Source organism: Propithecus coquereli, unplaced genomic scaffold, assembly GCF_000956105.1.
Source record: "Propithecus coquereli isolate 6110/MARCELLA unplaced genomic scaffold, Pcoq_1.0 Scaffold251, whole genome shotgun sequence".
Lineage (NCBI taxonomy): Eukaryota > Metazoa > Chordata > Mammalia > Primates > Indriidae > Propithecus > Propithecus coquereli.
The window spans coordinates 2,126,958-2,133,037 of NW_012148075.1; positions in this window are offsets into that span (position 1 = coordinate 2,126,958).

The following is a 6,080-nucleotide window of genomic DNA, read 5'->3' on the forward strand; positions in this document are numbered from 1 at the left end:
GGGGAATGGACACACTTGAAGCTCGGACTTGAGGGGGAGGGAGGGTAAGGGCATCATACATAACCTAAACATCTGTACCCCCATAACATGCTGAAATAAAAAAAAAAAAAATCACTCACCTAAGCCCATATGTTGATTCTGGCTTTTTACTGAAGCTTAGCAAAGGCACAGATATTTGAGAAATAGTGTGACAGAAGGTCCCAAGACTAGCCATTGTAAAATTATATTCTACTCTTAGTCTGTCATCAATTTATTATTGGGTTAGTCATTCCTTTGCCCTCTATTTCTTGTTCAGTAAAGCCCAGCAAATAGGTGACTTCTAAGGAGATTTCCGTTATTCTGTTTGGGTGCAAAGGCCACATTCCCCATGCATGGCTGTTTTCTACGTTTGGAACGCCTCCCACTGGCCATGCTAGAGTCTCCACTGCCACACTCCCAAAATTTGTCAGAGCATGGGACCAAACCTGGACCATGCTAGAGAGAGAGTTGGCATGGGGTTATTTTGGGCCTACTACACAAGATCATGTGAAGAGACAAAGAGACTTGAGCAGGAAGAGGACAGAACTTTATGTCAGCTGTCCAAGAGCTGAGAAAAGAACTGCAAGGGATTCTCAAATAGAGACACAGCCACAACAGACATGGAAGCCCAAGCCAGTAGAGGGAAGACTTAATGCCAAGCAAAGTTTTGCATTTTGATTATTAAGTGTCTAGTGCCTATTTCTGAAACAAAATTGTGTTTGTAACTTAAAGTGGCAGTGGGGCCATTACCTTAAAGTGGAAGAAAGCCATGGGTCCCACTGGATATTGGGAGACAGGGACGATTACTCCATTAAATAATGTTCAAAGAAACAGTGATTGGTAAAAATAAACTTCTGCTTTGATCATAATCCGTGTATCATTCTTGTTCAATATACCAACACATATACTTTAAACATTTTTGTATTCATTTGAAACCTCCGTTTACTGTCTGTAGATATATATTGAGCTGTATAAAAATATTTTCCCTTTCTAATATTATACACTAGAGCCTAAAACACTTGCTGCTGAGTTAACAAATCAACAATTAGGTTAAGTCATCTATAAAAAATAGTATACATGTATCTATAGGAATATACACATGACAATTTTCCAGGCATTTGACTAGAATTGACTGGGTCCCAGATAGGTAATGGGGGAAAGGGGAGAGGTACATTTTGTGTTTTTCTTCTGTTCCCCACAGTAAGTAGCAAAGTGCTGAACAGAGAAACAAGTGGGACTTGCCACTTAGCAGTACTGTGACCATGAACAAAATGCCTAGTCCTCATTCATTTATTTGTGCAATAATCAAGCAACAGGGAAACAAGAAGCTGAGAACAGATCTCAAGGAACATTCAAGTTAGAGGAGCTCGGCAGTCAAAGACTGGGGATGAAGCTAGACTGGCATCCAGAGAAGGCTGCCAGAGCACCCGGGAGGTACTGTGGGCACACAGCAACTGAGGACCCTCTGGACACTGAATTAAAGTGTCCCTATTAAACCTTGCAGAAGGGTGTCACTGCTCTGAGAAGACTTGCAAGCTGCATCTTGGATTGCTAAAGATGTCATCTGCTATCTTAGTCCCTGTTTATTTATCCATAAAAAGGTGGCCAATCTTGCTCTTGTTTACTGGAAAGAACAGGAATAACCTTGGGGAAATGATTAGAAGTCCACTGTTTTTCATTACATTATATTTTAAGACAGCATATTTTCCTGTCTACTGACTTTTAGGAGGGCCCGGCCAAATAGTCTGTGTAAGAGTAAACGAGCAAATAAAAGGATTGCTTTGTAGCTATTGGGACTTGGTTTTTAAGGAACTTTATCTTCATTCACATGAAAAAATAAACAAACTCTAACTTCAGCTTCTCCAGGTTCCACAAAAATACATAATGTGTGCCCACAGAAGCAAAAGAGAGAAAAGAATGGAAAGAGTGACTTGAGATTCAGAGGAAAAGATTCTGCTACCAGTGAACACAGGGTATTTTATGGATTGATTAGGTGATGATATTGACCAAATTATTGGAGAAAAAATGGAGGGGCAATAGGATCTTTTGAAATGCTGCAAGAAGAAGAGCTACTATAAAATAGTATGTCAGCCAGGCATAGTGGCTCACGCCTGTAGTCCTTGCCACTTGAGAGGCTGAGGTGGGAGGATTGCTTGAGGTTGGGAGTTCAAGACCAACCTGGGAAACATTTCAAAAAAAAAAAAAAAAGAAAAAAATTAGCCAGATGTGGTGGTGCACACTATAGTCCAAGCTACTCAGGAGGCTGAGGCAGGAGGATCGTTTGAGTTCAGGAGTGTGAGGCTGCAGTGAGCTATGATCACACCACACCACTGTATTCTAGCCTGGGCAACAGAGAGAGATCCCATTGTGAAAAAAAAAAAAAAAGATGCTTTCTTCCCTAACATTTTTCTGTTCTTACCCCAAAATGCCCTTTTCACCCATATAACTCTGATTCATTTTTCAAATTTTTAATTACACAAGTCAAAATGAATTCATTCACCTTGTAAAAAAAATCAAAATGTTTTATAAAAGCCAAAGTGCCCTTGACCACCAACCTTGTCAAAGAGGTATCCTATCCTTCCAGAGGTATCCACCATTATGAGTTTGGTGGGCATAATTTTCAAAAGAGTGAGGTAGGTCTACAAATTCTAATTTATAAGTCTAAGACATATTGTTGAAAAAACAAAGAAATTTATTTAATATACATTATGATGCTATACATGTAAAAAACAAAATGTACTCTAGACAATACTGTATATTAACATATCTGTCTATTCACTATGTTAATAGCTCTTTGATGCCTTTAAGTAGATGTTTTCAAACCTTTCCTACCCATTTAATACATACGTAGCTAGATCAAATCTTTTGTATCCATTTTTAAAAATATACAGATAGATATGTATATAAATAAGCATCTATAAATGTAAGAAACAGCTTTCAGGGAATTTTAACTTCTGGTAATGGTTAAATAAATTAGATAAGTCTCTTTCTGAGGATAAGGATAATTTGAAAACCTGCATAAAATTTAAAAACATCTACTTAAAGGCATCAAGGAGCTATTAACATAGTGAATAATTATTAGGCTAGGATCCAGGGAAGGGTAGGGGCTCAGAGAGATGATCCTAGTGTTTGGGGCCTCTTTTTCCCCTGGAGGTTATTTTGTCATTTAGAGAGGACTAGTGAGAGGTTGAGAAACTGAATGGTTCTTTTGATAGTCTTGTCAGGCTAGGAAATAGGAAAATGACAAGGTTCAACCAAGAACAGGTGTTTCCTGGTAAAGCTCCCTTGCTTTGTGTTGGGGTCTCAATACTCCACAATAGTAATAAGGGTATATAAAAAAATAGACAGGTTCTTGTAGAGATTGCAGCTCAGCTTTAAATAATCTGTTACCAAATTTGGCTTAAGGTCATCTCATTTTACTTGGGCATGTATATGTCCATCAGAAATAAAAATCTCTAGAGGAAGAATTCATCACATTGGGCAAAAATTTTTCCGCAAACAGTTTGAGAATACATATATAGCCTACATTTAAAGCAAAACAGGCACACTGGAGACAAAAAGGGAAAAAAATAAAGATCAGCAAAAACAACAAATGGTAAAAAGGAGACATACAAAGAAACCAAATACTGGGCTATCAGACAAGACTTTAAAATAACTCTATTCGTTATATACAGGGATATAAATGGCAGGATTGAGAAATATGGTGGAGAAATAGAGACTCTAAAAAAGGAGAAATCTATAACTAAAAATTATAACTGAATTTAAAACTCATTAGATATTTTTAACAGTAGATTAAACATTGCTGAAGAGAAATTTAATGAACTGGTATATCTATGAGAAGAAAATACTCAGAATGAAGTATAAAGAGATAAAAGGAAGAAAGTATATTTTAAAAAAAAAAAAGGCCAGGTGTGATGGCTCACACTTGCAATCTCAGCACTTTGGGAGGCTGAGGTAGGAGGATTGCTTGAGCCCAGGAGTTCAAGACCAGCCTGGGCAACATAGCGAGACCTCATATCTTTCTCTTTCTCTCTCTTTCTCTCTCTTTGTCTCTCTCTCTCTTTCTATATATATGTATTTATTTATTCATAAATAAAGAAAGAAGAAGTAAGAGATATGTACACTACAGTGTGAAGATCTAGTATATGATCATTTAAGTGACAGAAGGAGAGTAAGAATGGAGCAGAAAAAATATTTGGAAAGATATGGTTGATAATTTTCCTCAGTTGATAAAAGGTATAAAGCCACATATCCCAGAAGACAAACAAAGTCAAAGAGTATAAATACAAAGAGAGCCATACCTAGGCACAATTACCGTGAAACTGCTGAAAACCATAGATTACCAAAAAAACTTAAAGTGCTAAAAAAAAGAGAGGGATTACTTTGAAGGAAAAAGACCAAAACTTACAGATGATTTTTCCATAAAAACAATAAAAATCCAAGATAATAGAATAAGGTATTTAAACTGCAGAGAGAAAATGACTGCCAACACTGATTTTTATGCCCAGTGAATACATCTTTCATGAGTGAAATATGGCCATTTTTGTTTTCAGACATTAAAAAAAAAAACTTAACACCAGTATACCCACATTAAAGGAAATACCAAAGGTGTTCTTCTAGCAGAAGAAAAATGATCCAAGATGGAAGATGGGAGATAAAGAAAGGAATGAAAATTAATAAAGTAGGTAGGTATAGAAAACTATTGACTACATAAAACAATGGTATGATCTTACGGAGTTTAAAGGTTCAATAAACTAAAATGCATGATAATAACATACGAGTTAACCTGGGAAAGGGAGTTAAGATGTTTGAAGGTGTTTGTATTATCTAGGAAAAGGAGAAAGTATCAATTAAGATTAGACTTTGAGGACCTCCAATGTTGGTCACCATGGTGTATGCCTATTACAGCCTATCTATATGATACAGCACAACAAAATACTCTGGTCAGAACAGAAAAAGCTACTGCCTAAAAGCTGAAAAGTCAGAAATAGCAGATGGAAACTGCTATTATCAAGAGCAGATGAATTGGAGAGGTAAGTCAAAACTTAGTAATGTGTTTTATTTTTCTTCATCTTTCTGCTTTGAACTGAGGGTGATTGACATTGCAGAACTGCACAATGGAACTAAACAATAAAGATTCTGAGAGAAACCTTCTATGGCAAACAGCCTTTAACACAGCCCTCAATGTTTTGTGCCTCTAGAATTCATGGCCTTGTGTAGTATCTCCCCCTTAATGGTGGGAATGATTTAGTGTCTTGCTTCTAATAAATAAAATATGGCAGAAGCAATGGGATGCCACTTCTTAGATCAGGTTATAAAATGACTGTGGCTTCTATTTTGGGTGTCCTCTCTCATTCTTTTTCTCACTCACCCTGAGATTAACCGTTGGTCTTGTTGTGAGCTACCCTATGGAGATGCTACCCTGTGGAGACGCTACCCTATGGAGAGGTGCGCACAAAGGAACTGGCCTTTATCCAATAGCCAGCCAGGGACTTAGTCCAAAAGCCTACCAGGAACTGAGACAGCTTAGAAGTGGATTCTCCCCAATTGAACCTTCAGATGACATTGCAACTCTGGCCAAAAGCCTAATTGCAATCTCATGAAGCCTTGAACCAGAGGCACTCAGCTAAATTGCACCCAGATTTCTGACCCAGAAAAACTGAGATAATACATGTTTGTTGTTTGACGTCAATAAGTTTTAGGGTGATTTGTTATTCAGCAACAGATAATGATTATAGTATGCAAATCCATATGGTTAATTCCAGGAGAGAGATGGAAACTATAAAAAAGAATCAAATGGAAATTCTAAGAATAGAAACCATAGTAATGGAGAAAAATATCTGTGGAAAAATATCAATTAAAGTAAATAGAAATTACCCAACTGAAACGAAAAGAGAAAAGAAAATAGGAAAAAAGAAATAGAGCTTCCAAGTACTCTGAGACAACATCAAATGGTCTAACATATGCATAATTATTATAATTATGCATGTTATATGCATAATATCTCTTAGAAGGAGATAAGAGAATATGGCAAAAGTAATATTTGAAGAAATAATGGCTAA